Below are 17,665 nucleotides of genomic sequence, written 5' to 3'. Positions count from 1 at the left end.
TGGGCTCAGTAAGTTCTTTGTGATGTGAAGATAGAGAGAAAGGAAGCAAATGTGGGGGGCAATAAAGGACCGCTGACCCCCTACAGGTCATTCAGTCATTCATAAGATGAAGCCATTTATAGACCTCCCTCCACACTTGCTTTTGTTGCTGTTGTGTCCATCAGCGGAAGTGAAAATGGAGATTAAGAGTGGTCATTCAAAACGGATGCACGTTGAGGTGGATGTCCAGTTCCGGGACAATGTTTTTCTCACTGAAGCCCAGAACCTGATAACCTTTTTTCCATCCTCATGGATTTATGATGTTTACAGATGTGCTCAGCTCCTGAAAAAACAGCCGCGCTGCCCAATGGGGCAGCCATCTTTAATCCAGTAAAGAGCACAGGGATTTGATCGCCCCTGGCCTGCCTGAAGGCCCTTTGGAAACCTCTCGGCCGTGAGAATGGGGGGCTGGGTTTGGAGGTGTGGGCAGAGATGTGTGTAGCCATGCAGGAGGGGCTGTGGACAGTCTTTGTGAATTTAGTTAATCTAATTTGAGTTGCCCCCCCCCCCCCCGTCTCTCTCCTTCACCCCTGTTTAAAACATCACTTCAAGCAGGAGAAAGTTTCACCGCTGTCCTCAAATGTAAACTTGAGGGGGATGTAAGAGGGAGCGTCACCCACCCACCCATCATCCTACTAAGTGTGGTGTGATTTAATTAAAATGTGAAAATCAGTTTGATGTCTGTTCTTAAACTTTCAAAGAAATAGTTTCTGTCTCACCTTGTAAAGCAGGTTACCATAGGCATTGTTAAAGTTGCAAAAAAAAGTAAGTGATTGCACTTTTCAAATTAACATTAATGGGTGTAAAGAGAAACAAATTCTACTTCTGATTAGGTGTCAGCTAGAAATGGACAATCAAGGTCTACCAGCCTGTTTGAACCTATTTATCAAAGGCCAACTTAAAATAAGGGCCAGGATGTTGACTCTGCTCACAGAATGTAAATTAAGCGCTTAAACACTTTCCTGTGGTGTTTCACACCTCTGATTAACTCAATGTGATGCTGTCGGATATCAATCGGGTATTAACTCATTAGGGTTAGTCTTTGAAGTTGCTCTTGAATATCATCAGAGTCTCATAATCCTTTTTTAATGGATCAGTGAGTAGGACAGTCGTTCAACAAAAATGATTAATGTGACAGCCTCTCTCGCCTAATGTTCCCTGTTTTGCATGAATGAGTCGAGAATGGGCCGATTCATTTAGCCAACCAGTAATGTTGAGAGATTGATAGTAAATGGCAGATGTTGGCGTTATCAGCCTGCATCCATCTCACTGTAAACTCGTACCACCTCTTATCTTTCCTCTCTCTTCCTATCTTACTTTTTCCTTAGCTTTGTAATTTTAGTGTCTTCCCCTCTGCCCTCCTTTTTCACTTGAGGCAATAGGTGGTGAAGGGCAGGAATGCAGCTGTGGGACTGTAAGGATTTATCACACTAAGGTGTGAGGGCTGCTGCTTTCTGCTTCTGTGCCTGCAGATGTAACAGTTTAGTGCCAACAGCATTCCCACCATGGAGCCAATACAGAATTTTATTACATTGTAGTTTGATTCTTCAGACCACATACTCTGTTGCAGCAGGGAGAGAAATGAGAGGCAGGGGTCAAGGATAGGGTGTAATGTCATTTAATGTGTGTGTGTGTATTTTATTCTTGATCTTTGCATGAGAATAACCTGCAAGGTGATGTTAAGAATATTGCCGTCTACCTCTGTTTGCTTTGCCTCTTAACATGCGCTCTTTTTTTTTCTTTCTCTATAATTCTATCTCTACCCCCTCCTCTCTCTCTCTCTCTCTCTCTTTCTCTCTCTCTCTCATTCTCCCCACCCATTTCTTCTCTTTCCACTCCTCTTACTCCCCCTGTCCCTTCCTCCTGCTCTCCCTCTCAGGTTACGATGAGAGGGGCTTTTCTTGCTTCCATCTCGCAAGAGTGTCTGTGTGTATTTCTGTGTGTGTCTGTGTGTGTGTATGTGTATGTGTGTATTTGTATGTGTGCGCGTGTGTGTGTGTCTCCCTGCACTGAGCTGTGTCCTTGTCCCTGCCTCCTGGCAGCGAGGAGCCACCCAGCAGCCGGTCTGTGATTGGGCAGGGGAGTGGGGCTCTTGACACAGCGCGGTGCTGACTGCTCCAGGACGTGTTTCAACAGATGGTCGAGGTTAGAGGGTGTCATCACATCGGAGAGAGGATTAGAGGAGAGAGGTTGTCTTCCAGGAGCTGTGTGGTCCCCCAACACTTCAACCCCTCTATGAGCGACGGGAGACCCGGGGAAGAAACTCAAGGAGAGAGCTCAGAGGAATCCTAGCCTTGGCTCTCACTCGGCCAGCACTCTGCTCTCCTGCCTTCCAGGTACTTCAACACTTTCTCTCTTTTTTTGTCTCTTTCATGTTATTTTTCCTCCCCTGCACCACTGTGTGTACAATGTACATGTTCCTGATAGTTTATTCTAAATTTCTGATTAGGTCAGAATCTAAGATTTTTAGTGGTGACTGTGTGCTGCTTGTACAGCAGCTCTGTGTGTGCAGGACTTGATAGTTTCCCCCTGAATGACAGGAATTCCCTCTGTCGCAAATTCCTCTGTCTCAAGGGATTAGAGGGCACCACATTCCATTAATGTCATTTTTTCCTCACAATCCATAAGCATCCATCTGTTAATTTCTGCTTTACTGAATGTTTTATATTTGGAAGCGAAAGGCCTGCAGATCAGACAAGCTTGCAGAGACTTAAAAAGTAGATTGCATAATAAACTGTCACTAAGGGTATCATGCGCATCAGGGTTTGTGTATCCTGTACGTGCTTTTTTTCCTCTATCCACAAAGTGCTGTTCTTGGGAGCTTTTCTATTTATTATAACCAAAAATCAAAAAGCTCTTTTTTTTTTACATTCCCTAAAGGAACATTAACGCTCCTTCTTTCAGCCCTGATATTTTCTTCTTCTCCTTCTTCTTCTTCCTCTTTTTTTTCTAATCAAACTCATGAGTGTACTTGTGGCAGATCATGTCAGTATATACTAAATGGATGAGCTGCTGAGGAGCGCCTTCCGGACGAACTGTCAGAGCGAAGAGAGTGGCAGAGACTCAGGGAATGCACACCTCATTTTGGCTATTTAACTCAACTCAAGTGAGAAGGAGACTTGCCAGTAGAGTGGGAATATGATGTATAGTATTTATGCCTGGCTCCAGGGTGTGTGTGCGTGTGTGTGTGAGAGTGTGTGTGTGAGTGCGTGTGCGAGAGTGAATGGTGTTTGCAAATGGAGATTGTGCAGCCGGGCTGAGAGGATAGGAGGTTGCATGGGTGAAAGCTGCTGTTGTGTGAATTTGTGTTGACCCTGGTAAACCAGCCGTAGCTGCACTTCCTGCTTATTACTTCAAGTACTTAACACAACCACCAATTGGCTGTGATCACTGCAGTTTCAAGCCTGCTGACTGAATGAGGAGATCAGTTAGAGAAATGTTGTCAGAATTTGAGGAAAGTTGAGAGATCCTTCCTATTTCAGAGACTGCAAAGAGGTGTTTTGGCACTTTGGCACTAAAACAGTAAGACATTGTATATCACATGGTATACCAACATATTTAATGATGTAGGTGGAGCATATTTGCATATTTACTTCTTTGGAAAAAAAAGTTACTGAAACCTGAGATGTTGCATATATGTCAAATATGATCTCAAACATATTTATTTATATATATATATATATATATATATATATATATATATATATATATATATATATATATATATATATATATATATGATTTATCATTTTTTTGAAGGCTCTATTCTCTGTTCTGTATAATAGTCTTCATCCATAAACATAAGGGAATCCGGCATTCTCATCTTGAGAAAAAATATTAGAGGTGCAACGAAAAGTGTAATGATCCCATTTTTAAAATCAGAGCATTTTAGTCGTTTTTTAAGCAAAGTGCCAAAGATTCTCTGGTTCCAACTTCTCAAGTTGAGTAATTTATGGTTTTCTCGGTTTACTGTGATGGTAAACTAAATACTTTGGGTTTTGGACTGTTGGTTGAAAAAAAAAAGTGAATATGTGAAGACATTAACTTGGCTTGCGGGAAGGAAATTTTTCTCTATTTTTGGACATTTCGTAGACAAAACGATAGATTGATTGATCGGGGGGAAAAAAATAATTTGTTTTGTGATTACTGATTGCAGGCACAAGTGATTTCAATGCCAGTGTGTTACTGAATAGAATGGAGTTTTGCCTGGCAGGCCAGGGTTTCTATTTCTGATGACTCCACTCAGACCCTTGCGAAGCATCATCGGAGGAGATGGCTGCCAGCTCAGAGGAGAAAGGAGATCCTTTAAACTGTTTAGCTTCACTGTGCTACAAACAAGAGTGCAAGCAGCTGCTCCAAATAATTAGGTGGGGGGGGGGGGGTGATGCTTGCTAAGGCAAACATTGTTCCAGTAGCAGCTTTGCCATCATTCATTTCAATCATTTGTGGGTTTTGTTGAATGTAAAAGCAATATAACACTCAATTTGGTCATTTTATTTTGAATACAACCTATATAGTGTAGTCTGTGAGATCCGACTGCGATAAAGCAGTGTAGCTTTGCTCACTCGTAGCTTTTATTTTATAAGCTTAGGTTTCTAATCAGTCAATAGAGCAGCAATAGGTCAAGTTGATTTTATAGAGCGCCCTCTGCTGGACCACAAGGCAAATCAACATTTAAATTAGATATTATCACTGTACAAATCAAGTAAAATGACACATTGAACATTGTTGTAGATGCCTATCTAAAGATAAAAAGGTTGAAGATTTTATCCCTCTAAAATACAAGATACAAAATAGAATGAAAAATACAAACTTCTGTACAGAGTAAATGTTCTGTTTGTAAAAATTTAAAAAGTTGAAGAAAATGTAACATGTCTAAATTTGCCTTGTGAACCAAGAAGATGATGGCACCACAACTGACATTATTTTTTGAAAATTTGATGTGTGCACAAAGCAAGAATTTTCATTAAGAGGTGCTGTTTTGATAGGACATTAAATGTGTGTGTGTGTGTGTGTGTGGGGGGGGGGGGGGGTGTGTGTGTCAGTGCAACAACAAGCCATTTGGATGTTTTCTCACTTAACGTGAAAGATGAGCTGTAACCACTCTATTGACACTAAAACAAAACAGGAGAGAGTAAAGTAATGGGGGAAAATAAAATGACTGCGTGTGTGTGTGTGTGTGTGTGTGTGTTCTTTAAAATGCCAGCCACAGTGAATAAGAAGCTTTCCAGACCTCTTGTGGGACTCCATACATGCTGACTGAACAAATTCAAAGGCATTCATGGCAGACTAATTACAGCAAGAAACAGATGAAGCACAAATATGTTAATGCTTTAGCTTTAATATGTGTTACACCATCATATAAGTGGTAACGATGGAGTTTCCAGGTAGGCCTCAAGCAAGTATTTGACTTTTTTTCCTTTCTCACTAACCCCAAATAAACTTCTATTCCTCTCCTCATCAGATCCATAATTTTATCTCAGAGCAGTTAGTCTGTTGTCCTGCTGCATTTTATGTATTTGAACCCTTGACAGAAGTCATATTTATGGTTGCAATGAACTTTCCATGATCCTGTAAGTATGGGAAGACTTTTGGAATTGAGTGGAATATCTAGATTTGGAATTGGAAAAATGTAGGGCCTGCTATGAACTCTTTTTTTTTTTTTCTTAATCAAATTGAAATCCCTAATCATTAAACACTTGCAGCTGATTTAAGGGCAAACCTATTCCTCCTCACATTTCCGTCTCTCTTAATGATACAGAAAAAGACTCTGTAACTGTTCACGTTTCAGTGAGCGTGTTAAGAAAAGACTTCCTAAACCACTGTCCCCTCCAGCACTTGTTTATCTCTTCTGCTTAATGATAGTGTTCCTCACACTACCCTGATTGCATAGGAGCGCTTGGAGTAGATTGCATAGTCCTATCACTGCAAATGACCAGTATTTGAACAGTGAGCATTTTGCATGCTTTTATTTCTCTGTGATTTAGAGTAGACTATCTTTAGATGAGTCAGCCACTTTCTCAGTTCCTTTTGTTCTACTCGCTGATTAAACATCGCCTCAGAGTTTCAGTGCACTCAACTGAGAACTTTCTTGATTTTGAAGAAACATATCTCCAGGGAAACATGCCATGAATATCTGAAAGTCACACGTTGCATAGATCTATTTTGGAGCTCACAATAGCACCCAAAAGTGTTTGTACAGCCCCATCATTTGAGCAGTGAAGGTCAGGGCATGCAAACATCACATCCAGCCCATCACTGGAAGGAATTCTTAATCCTGCATCCTTAGAGCAGACACAAGTTTGGTGCTTAACTTTTTTTTTCTGCATTTTTCCACTTTGTGTCCAGTCTCTGCCCTAATGGCTGGTTGGAAAGAAAAGTTTTGTGAAGAGGAGATATGATTTGTGGCTTTATAACAGTCAAGAACGACCCCTGACCAGGTCTTAAGTTTTGGCCTTAGGGTAAATGAAAAAAGAGGGGGGAAAAAAAGTGAGTTTGATGGTAATGGCAAGAAGTGTGTATTAATGAATAAAAGCTGAGTCAAAGAAAGAGGATTTTGATGCTTTTACCTTGATGTCCACAGCAGCTTTTGTTCATATGTCACTGCACTTAGATGAAGCATGAACTTAAGATGGAGCAAAAGAAAGCTGGGTCATGAAAGACTCAGAGGGGGAAGTGGAAGAGGGTTAAAGTGGTAGAGGCCAAGATAAGAGGGGTGAGGTGGGGTAAGAGCGAGGTGTGAAAATGCGATAAACAGCGGACGCAAGTAGACATTTGAAGTGGACTCAGAGGCTGAGTTCTTTGTTGTCACCCACGTGCACTTGCTTGAAACACATGAACACAAACATAATCTGCTTTTGACACTCGCCTGTACAAAAGAAAAAACGTGTACACCATCCACAAGCTTACCCCCCTTCATCCGTCAAACCCCCCCCCCCCCAGAGGGCTGCACTGTCCCTGCTTTGTCATCTCTCTTGTCTAATAATCCCCTCCCTGGGGAGAAGCAATCTGTTTTAGATTTGAAAGAGAAAGGGCCCTGCCTGTATCACGTACAATTAAGCAGCCGTCAGAATGTGTCGGCGTAAGTTTGGAGGGAGAAGTGCTGCCACTGGGGGGTTGTTTCTTTCATCCACCGCCCTTCTAGAATGGAGATAATGGGGTAGGAGGGTTGGATGGATGAAGGGGGGGGGCAAAGGAATGAATACGTTTTCCTCACCCCTCCATCCCACTCCACAGCTCTACTAATAGAAGCCAGCATGCGTTTGTTTCAGCTCTTCTGCTCCCTTTCTTTCCTTCTCCCCTGGAGCGGGCAAACACATTCAGTCTCTGCCAGCACTCCCCTCATCTACCCGTGTGTGTGTGTGTGTGTGTGTGTGTGTGTGTGTGTGTGTGTGTGTGTGTGTGTGTGTGTGTGTGTGTGTGTGTGTGTGGACTTGGCCATGTGCTACTGGTCACCTCTGGTCCCGGCTGCCCTCACTCGAACAGTCCGACCCTGCCATGTGGATGCTGAATCTTTTGAGCAGTTGTTGTGTTAAAGGTTGAGCAACTCTGTTTCGACTGACAGCGTCCAGCATTGCGTGATGCATGTTACCTTAGCTTCGCTTTTCTTGCTCACGGCAAGTTCAGCTGTGTTTGGCTGCGTCTTCTGGCATCTCTTGAGCATGTTAAGATTGATGTATTGACTGAATTCCTGCAACTTAGCTCAAATGTAAAGTAATGGAAGCAGTCAGAGTGGTAAGCTTCCTTTTTTATACTTTATAAGCTAATTAGTCTTTTAGAAGATACTTAAAAATTCACAGAGAATTGGATTTTTTTTTTTTTTGTCAGGCAGGATAAAGTTAATTAAAATACAAATGACGTTATTGCATGCTTTGGAAAGCCACACACTGAGCCAGAGGCAATGGAAAAGAGAGCTCCCTTGTGTACAAATTACAGGTTACATGTCTGTCTGTGTTTAAGTCTGACTGATTCTCACTGTGACTGTTTCACGGAATGACTCGTAGTGCGTGTGCACACTTTCACAGCATATGGTACACACACCACCATATACATGCCCAGGGGCTCGGAGAGAGGGGAGTGCTGAACTGGCACAGGTGCAATTAGACAATTCAGTTTTTATGAGTGGTATCATGTTGGTGTGTCACAGTCGTAGAGAAGTTTGTTTATGGCGTCCAGGGTCACGCAGGCTCGTTCTCATGGTCTATGTTTGTCAACGGTTTCCAGAGAATATGCCTACACATGCTCTTCATTTTAGGGGTGTTCAGTTTCACGCGGCAACAGCGGCATTACCCTTAACTTTGGCTTGCTGATGGAGCTGCCACCACCTCAATCTTAGGCTTTCCTTCTTAATAATTGCCACTCAGAAATAAGCAAGGTCTTATAATTCAACAGTTTGGTGATTAGTGTTGAATATTGAATGCATTCATTTTTAGCTTGGGGGGTGGGTAATTTTTCACGACTGATACTCAATATTACCCAACTTTTCTTCTTTCTGTCCTCACCTCACATATTAACAAAGTGTCGAAACTTCTCATTTTGCAAGTGCTTTGCTAACATACTACTTGGCGCTCAGGCTATCTTGTTTGTTTTAGTTTTGACAATGTCTTTCCACAGTTTAGATATATTGTTAACTGAGGCCAATGGACAAGTGGCTGAGACCGACCGGCAATTGACAGGCATTGAGCTTTTTAATGTCTAGCATGACCCAAGTCTGAAGATCATGTAGTCAGGTTCTTGTCTGCATCAACCTGAAGAAGTGAAAAACACACTTGAGACTATTTTGGCTATATTTGTCCTGACTGTGGGCTGAAGGCATTGCGGGGGGGGGGGGGGGGGCATAGTTCTCTCTCTCGCTCTCTCTCTCGCTCTCTCTCTCGCTCTCTCTCTCGCTCTTGCTCTCTCTCCATCTCTCTGTTTATTCTCTGAGTAAGATACACTGTCACATACTGTAATTTGGTTGGTAAAAGTATTGAGCTTTGCCCTAATAGGAGCTTCATTTGGTCAAATAGTTAAGACTTTTCTCAGAACTTTGATTTGGTTTTTAATATCAGTACCGTTTTTGTTTTTCAGCAGAAGAAAACGACATTTTCCATTTTCATGAAACTTTGTGGAAGGTTGTAACATGGGCCAACCGAGGGGAAATAAAATGCTGTTTTTTTTTAGTTTTTTTTTTTTTTAATCAAACCTTTGCGAAGGTCTCAGAAAGCGTCTTTAATTCTGACTAGTGTGATTAAATCCTTTAACATGGACAGGTATTTAAAAATCTTTCTAAATCTATTTAACTCTATTCGTTTTGATATGTTTTAATCCAATAAAGCACATCCCTCCAAATCTTAATTTGTCATTGAGACCTGTGCGTTAAACAAGTTGATCAATCAATTAAATTCATGTCAGATTAAAAGTATTTGCTACAAATAAGTAAATAAAAAGCCTACAGTTGCATGTTCACCTGGATGCTGCCCTTTGACAAAACAGCTGCTAGACTAGTCTTGAGTTTATGTTATAGGAGCATGCAGTTGTCTGCATCGAGTTATGTCATAAATCTGATATTTCATGCTTGAATGGACTGAATATTTGCTTATTTGTTTTCCTTATTTTCAGCTGAACACATCTTTCTGTGTTGATGTTGACATAATTCTTTTCAGGCTGTATAAAGCCTCTATTCAAAGCACAGAAAATGTGACAAAGTCAAGCAGTTTTGCTAAATATAAATGTTTCCAACCATTCTAATAAATCCAGTTAACACGTTATCCCAGAGAATAGTGCACCAGTCAGTCAATGGTACATTTAAACTGGTCCTGCGCCACAGTCGTCTTTACGCTTGTCAATCAGTAACCAGCACACAGAGGAAAACTTCAGTTCTTCCTAATGAGACATTACTAGTCATGCTTAAAAGTATTTTTTTCCATGTTAGACACGAAAGAGGATTCCAGTCACACTTCTCAAGACAGCAGTCAGTAAATGTTACAAGGCTATTGAATTTGGTGAATGGCCAATTTTAACAGAAAAAACCCTTTACACAGTGCATTTGCTCTCTTACTCTTCCTCTCTCTCTTTCTCTGTGCCACCATGCTGCTGATTTCATGGAAAAGCAGTCAATCTCTTTATTCATGACAATTACCTCAGTGGAAACCTATTGAAGCAATTAGCCATCGCTCTCTTTTGTGGTAAAAGGAATAATTTATCTGGGGTATATTTGACATGTCAAAGAGACACAGAAGCCACCCATGAGTGAGCAATACAATTTACTCCCTCTCACTCTTGACATTCTCTGCAGCTAGTGCAGCCTGATTGAGTGTGCTTGGTGGGTAAGTGTGGGTTTTTCAGCATATAAATTTGCTGTATTTTATTCATCTGAGGTTGTCTATCGCTAATGGTTTCCATTCATGACTTAAAAAGTTTAAACAAGAAAGTGCTCATATCATATAACTGCTGATCTCCAGATTGTGACTCTATGTTTTTATGTCTCACAGTAAAGAGGAGTGGCTTTCCTTTCATTCCTTGCCACCCCTGAATCCCCTCTCTCACCCTTCGACTTATACTCTTGAACTGTTTCCCACTTGGAAAACTGAACCTCACCTGGAATGCAAATCTCCTCCAAGATTAGGAGAATTCAGTGTTTGGGATGGTGTATTCAACTTGTATTCATCTCATATATAATAAAAGAAAAACATTCATGCAATTCCTCTTGTTCAAGAATTCTACCAAAATGGACATTGACCTCTCAGACTTTCTTTACTTCCTGAGATAAAGAACATTGGTCAATGTGAGTGATACCACATGTTAGTGTTACCAGCATGAGGCTTTTGTTTAAATATTGAGCCAGACAGTTCAAGATACATGCACTTGGTTGCACACATCCTTTAGGATATCCTTTAGCTCTTGAACTGTAGTCTACCAGAGCCTGCTTTAATTTGCCTCCTTTTTTTTTTTACCAACAACACTGTGAAAATTATACAAGCACTCGGTGCTTCCAGATCAAGTTCAGGATACGTGTCCACCTAAAACCAATTCAAATATCATGGCCTGGTTTTATCCAATTAACCATTAAAACCTCAAAGACATTATACAAAATCAAACGTCTTCATTTTGCTGTCTTGATGTTTTATCAACAGGCCTCTTCAAAAGATCTCTGATGTCATGACCTCAGATTTGACAGCCTGTAAACATGTCTCTTCTCTCAGATGTTTTCCAAAGGGCCCTGAAAACTGCAGTCATCAAGCCAATGTTTAAAAAAAAAAAAATCTGGACAAGTGTGCAATGAACAAGTATAAGCTCATATCAAATCTTCCAGTCAGTTAAAATCATTGAAAAAGCTGGGCTTCAACAGCTGAATGAATTATTGGCACCGTACAGCTGTTTTGATGTCTTCCAGTCTGGTTTTCGACCTCACCATAGCACTGAGACTGCTCTTATTAAGGTGTTTAATGACATCCACTTGAATACAGACAGTGGAAGAATTTCGGCTTTAATATTATTGGATCTAAGTGCTGGATTTGACACGGTCGGCTACAACATATTATTTGATCGGCTGGAAAACTGGGTGGGACTTTCTTGCACTGCTCTAAACATGGTTTGAATCACACTAAAAGGCAGGATTACTTTGTGTTGAAGTACACATCTGAGGGGATAAAAATTTCAGATGGTGTTCCCCAAGGCTCCATTCTAGGACCTCTTCTGTTAGCTGAGATTATAGGAAGCAACAAAATAAATCACCATGACTATGCAAACGATACACAGATCTACACAGCCGTATCACCAGGGGATAATGATCCAATACAACCACTAAGTACCTGCATTGGTCAAATCAATAACTGGCTGTGCCAAAATTTTCCTCGTCTGAACAGCCTCATTCATACAATTACAAAGGTGGCCTACTGCTACCTTAATAACACAACAAGGATATGTCTCAGGATGATTTGTAAAAATTTATGCATGCATTTATCTTCAGCAGGCTAGACTATTGTTACGGTGTCTTTACAGATCTCCCTAAAAAGTCCATCAGACATCGGCAGCTGATTCAAAACACTGCTGCTTGAGTCCTCACTAATGCCAAGAAAGTGGACCACATCCCTCCATTTCTCAGGTCTTAACACCGCTTTTCTGTCTTTCAGAGAATAGTTTTCAAAATACTCCTGCTGGTTTATTGCATTAAATGTTTCAGGGCCAAAATATGTTTCTGTCCTTCTACTAAACTACAAACCATCCAGACCCCTCAGATCATCTGGGACAGGTCCACTATCTGTAAGAGTCAGAAGTAAACACGGTGAGGCAGTGTTTAGATTCTATGCACCAAATATCTGGAACAAACCTCCGGAGAATTGCAGGTCTGCCACAATTAAGTTTTTGTTTTGTGCTGCTTTAGTGCTTGTGTTGGCTGTTTATTATGTTCTTCTTTTGCACTGAAAAGCACCTTGAGTTACCTTGTTATGGAAATTCGCTATAGACCAGTAGAGAGAGAGAGAGAGAGACACACACACACACACACACACACTCACACAAATGACCTTGTTTTTTTAGTTGGGTTTTTTTGTAATTTACCAAATGCAAGTCACAGACATACAGTGAATACAGAAATACATTTTTTTTCTTTAATAACATTTTATGACCTTAAATGAATGATTCTCCTTCCCCCTTCCCCTGAACCATGGTTCTCTTATGTGTTTAAAGTATATTAGAAAGAATAAATAAATTAAATTAAATTAAAACATTTAAGATAATAATAATAATAATAATAATGATATAGTTGAGTAGTGGTCTCCAATGAGAATAGAACCTCTCAGATGAACTTGAAGTGAAAATTTGATCTTCTCCAGTTTCAGAAGACTCAAAATGTCTTTTAACCATATTTTCATTAAGGGTGGCTGAGGAGACCTCCATAATAAAAGGGCAATTTTGGAAGCAGAGGCAATAACATTATTTTGAATGGCTGTGGTACGAAGGTTGTCTGGAGGCTTGCCGAAAATAGAAATACGTGGGATTGGAATTAAATCAATGCCTAGTATATCTGAAATTGTTTTGAAGAATAGTTTCCAGAATTCAGACACCTTGTATGTTTTTTAATCAATCCCATGAACAAAACCTCTTCACCACCTGATGGACCGCATGCCATTTGGATCAAGATTCAGTTAATTGTACATCAAGGTGCATCCAAAATTTTGACGAGATGGCCTGGCAGCGTTCAAAGGGTCTAATACCAAGTCAGCAACCATAGTAATAGCTGTGAATGAACCCACTCCAGGTTCACATTTCACTGAATTGAGGTCTTTTTTTTTTTTCATCAAAGTGCCCTGCATGTATGTCAAATACTGCATACCACTGGATGAATCAAATCATTTTTAGATAAAACATGGACAAAACTGAGATTCTGTGACTGTGAGAGTAGAAAGCAATATTGGCATAAACAAGTTGAAACAAAGAGCCAGTGATCTTTGCTCCCATTTTTGGTTCTGTCATTGGAATTTTGTCATAGATCTTACACCAATTTTGGCATTTTGGTCAAACAAATCAGCAGAGTTAAGAGTATAAAAACACCCAGGTTTGAGCCTTTTCCCAGTGAGTACCCACAGCCAACTTGGTGCATTAGTACAGAGCTTTCCTTCAGTGTGCTGAGTGTGGCTAATGGGCGGGTCTTCGTGGGTACAATGTGCTGCCCTTGGCCTGGCGGGCACAGCAGACCCTGACACAGGCACTTCTCAGTGTAAAAGGCCCTCGTCAGTCCTCATGGCAGCAGACCAGCCAAATTCCCTTGGATTACAGAAATATTTGGACAAGCCTCAATATTAATCTAAGGCCTGGGCATAATCATTTTCCCCCTCTGAAATGGAGAGGCAGAAATCGGAGTGTGCTTGAAAAATGTGGAGCAAAACTGTCTCAGTCTTTATCTCTCCAGTTTTGTTTGCAAAGAAAGGGTATCTGTGGTCGTCCTTGTTATAATTCCTTGGCTTTACAGTAGAAAAGTTTTCACAGGGGTTTCACTTGGTTGTGACTGAATGCCATTATTGGTACTCATGCAGCCCATGATCATGGACTAATCTACAGAATTTAAACTATGCCATCAGACCTTAATTCCCTTCTTTTACCATTGTGCTTCTGTGACATTGCCCTCTAAGAGATAGACTGAGCAAGAAGAAAGGAAGCAAAAGAGAGAAAGGACGGGAGGAAGAGAGGATTTTAACTGCTTTGAAATCTTTAATGGCTCTTTAAGAATGACTGATGTATTTGAGGGGAGCATGGCATCTGTTTTGAGTTTGTCTTGCATCTTGTTTTGGGAACGTGAACCTCCTCACCTCCAACCTCTCCATTTTAACTTGAACAAGATCCAAAGTCTTTGGCCAGACTCGCATCAGTGCTTAAGGGATACCTGGATCTGTTGCAGTCAGTCAGTCCTTTTCTTTTTGCAGAAGTATTCGCTTATGTGTCTTCAGAGTTTGTCTGCTATTTTTCAATGACAGCTGATATATGTACGGGCTGCCAGAGAACCTAAGCCAGATGCAGCCTGTTTAATATTGCTGAAATGAATATGCAGGCCAATCACAACCAGGCTTTTACAAGACTTTTGTTACCTCCGTTCCTCTGTGCTGAGCCCCCTACACCCATTTTTTTTCTTCTCTCATAGTTTCCCCTCTTAACCCCAGTGTGTGGGTAGCCTCAGGTTGCTGAGGTTAGGTTAAACAAGCCACCATCAAAGCCATATTACCTCTCGGGTCAGAGGAGGGTCAGGGTGCAGCAGGGTGTGTGGTTTGAGGCCCTAACTGGAGGGCACAACTGCCAACCAGCCAAACAGTTCTGCCCTGGATGGTTACACAAGCAGCAACTCTATTATGTTCAGCTTTATTCTGTGCACAAAGCACAGCTGTCTGTGTAGCCATGCCAAATAACTGAGTAAAGCTGTATGGGGGCAAGTGAAAAAGCAGTTTTCTGCAAGTTAGGTAGGAAAAACTGTCATGAAAGTAACTATACCAAAGGTGATGAGATGAGCTAAAATTCCCTACATTGATGGCCATTAATCTGAAAATTGCACGTCTTTGTTGTATCTGGCAGCTGTGTGTCTGAAATAGCCTTCGTGGCATTTTTGTTTTGGCCCTTTGAACACCTTGATTTTACCTTCCTCTCATCCATCAGCCAATATTCCTCCCCAGCTTTACCATGACGAGTACAGTCATTTGAAGGGTCATTAGTACTAATCCTCCAAAACAATGAGGAAGGAGAGACAATGCACTCCCTGGCCCTCTGACTCTGTCCATGAAGAAAGACCTCTTGTCTGTACCACAGATGTGCAGAAGAGGCCCGTTGTATCACTCTGGATGACATAAATAAATGACTCATTCAAAATGAAAATCACCTGAAACACAATTTGGTCAACTGGTTCATGAAATCATCTTTTTACTTAACTGGCATTTTAACCCAGGTTATGGAGAAAAGTGTGGATCCTACGTTGCCAAATCTATATATATATTTTTTGTGTGTGTAGACCAGGACCAGGAAGTATTTTTACTGCTATTACAATAGATTTCAGAGTTCCCCCCCCCCCCTTTTTTTTAGACAATACACAAGGAGGAAGTGCTATTAAGGGAGTTGTAAATGAAACAAAGGTAATCGTTTTCTAGGTTGCCCCAAATGGACAAAGTGCCAACTGTCATCAGTCCATCTCTACACTGGAAACAACAGTAGCTAAGCTAACCTCTGTAGCATTTAGCTCATCATTTTCTTGTTGTGACAGTGAAGATACTCAGTCACACAGTTCATGTTAATCCTACACTTAGATGCTTAAGGTGATGATCTGACACTCATTCTGATCTGAGTTCTTACTGATGGGAGTGGAATTCCAGGTACTTCCCTCCTAATAGAACAGAAGAAGCACCTCTGGGATGTCTTCAAGTATCGAAAACAATCTTAGGTTGAGCAATTGTGTGTTCCTTATGTTGTATTGCGAGAGGAAATTCAGCCAGTTTTTGAGATGGACAGCTGTTTGATGGCAATTAAACTTCAGGTTACCCAGTTAGGACGGACATGAAACTGACTTAGGATGAGAGGTAACCCACAGGACAAGGGGAGGCTGGCTCTGGTTTGCAGCGGCGGCTGTGCCGATTTGCGTGCCTAACTTCGACCCACATCCCACTGGTCGCTATGTGTGGCACTTTTATTAGCTCTGCCATCTCAGTCGTTTCAGACAGTGTAGCCATTGATACCGTTTTAGCTAACCGCATCAACACCACAAGGTTTGTATCAGATTCCACAATGAACCTTCTTGTCTGTTTTCCCACTTTCTCTAAGTCGCATGAAGAGGCTATTGCTGGGAACCATTGGCATGTAAAATTAAATTTGTGCTGGGTGCTAACATTACACGTGCTGGCTGACTGGCTTACAGTTCATTTCAGGTCTTTCACAGCTTGACAGGAATAGTGACTTTAGAGAGTTGTGTCTAGATTAAGGCTGCATCTATCGTATTGTTTCTGGGAAGTCTTCCCATTCATGTAGGAGAACTTGGAACTTCTTACCAGAACTATGTGTTATTATAGGAGGAAAAACTTGTGTGCTGGTGTCTCAAGAGTTTCTGCGTGTCGCCATGTATTTGTACAGTAGTTTGTGTTGTGTGTGTATTTCACTGTGAGTTTCTGTGCACTCTACCACCCTGCACTGGAGGGGTGTTTGTCCAAACAACGCCAATGTTTGCACAGCGCTGTCACGATGACTGGGCTGGCTGGCCAGGACACTGCTCGTCTGGAACGCAGGACGAACCAAGTGCACTTAAAGCTCTGCTCATCACAGTTGTCATAACCAGAAGACAAGCAGATGAGCATTGGAAGAGGCCAAAAACACGTATTTCCTGACTGTTTTCCCAACTCTTTGATTAGATGATGTATTTCGTGGGAGTGTGGAAGATGATTTATAATGGTTTCTGCTTGTGCTAAGCCATCTGTTTGACACTTTGTTGGGAAAATGTGCTTTCATTTGCTGATGCAGGCTTATCCCTTGTGTGAAATCTTTCCACCGCATGTCCTTTTGTTTGCACATGCATTTTTCAGTTGTACAAACACACGCTATTATAGGGTAAGGACTTATCTGAAGTGCCTGTCAATAGAACATTTTCATAGGCCATTTGTCTTGTGATCTGTCAAAGCAGAGCATCTTAAAAATTCAGGTCAGTGAAAGGAGAAAAATCCTTTTGCATTCAGGGTGAGCACATTATTCAACAGCGTAAATCATGACATTTGCAGCCAGATATTTAAATGATGATTTTATGTGGGTTACAGTTTAGACTTTTTGCCTGTTGGGACTTTGGTTTACATGAGGGCGGAGCCACCCAGTGGGGTTTGACAAGGCTCAGGTGTCATAGACCTGCCATTTGTTTTCAGGCCATTAACTCAGAATAGGAAGCAGTATGGTGCCACTCAGTGGGATAACTGACCATAAGGCACTTTTTCACAAGCAATAATGGAGTCCTCATTATTACAGAGTTATGGTTCATCTCATACCCACAAGCATGTCTTTACTATTTTATTTCTGAGCTAAATCAAAGATGAATTTGACATTGACATCTACTTTTATTATCCTCTTTGGCATTACTGGTGCATTCAATCTGGTGATAAGAAAGCAGATGTATTTACCAAGTGTGATCTTTCTA

At 41.2% G+C, this 17,665-nt stretch overlaps 1 protein-coding gene across 5 annotated transcripts in view; it reads left to right on the top strand.

Annotated features, from left to right (window-relative positions):
• sulf1 (sulfatase 1) overlaps positions 1 to 17,665 on the top strand; it is an 88,007-nt gene that overhangs the window by 47,072 nt on the left and 23,270 nt on the right. For 2 of the 5 annotated variants that reach the window (XM_086190829.1, XM_086190825.1), the window contains exon 2: positions 1,919 to 2,375. The exons of 1 other annotated variant lie outside the window; for it this stretch is intronic. The gene's annotated coding sequence lies outside the window, so the exon portion shown is untranslated. The remainder of the gene's footprint in view (positions 1 to 1,918; positions 2,376 to 17,665) is intronic. 2 more of the 5 variants (XM_086190827.1, XM_086190826.1) reach the window with 2 other exon arrangements.

Source organism: Aulostomus chinensis, chromosome 21 (genome assembly GCF_037954235.1).
Source record: "Aulostomus chinensis isolate RoL2024-O1b breed Wild chromosome 21, RoL_Achi_v1.0, whole genome shotgun sequence".
NCBI classification, from domain to species: domain Eukaryota; kingdom Metazoa; phylum Chordata; class Actinopteri; order Syngnathiformes; family Aulostomidae; genus Aulostomus; species Aulostomus chinensis.
Note: the sequence above shows the minus strand (reverse complement) of the source record. Positions and strands in the feature narration are given on the sequence as shown.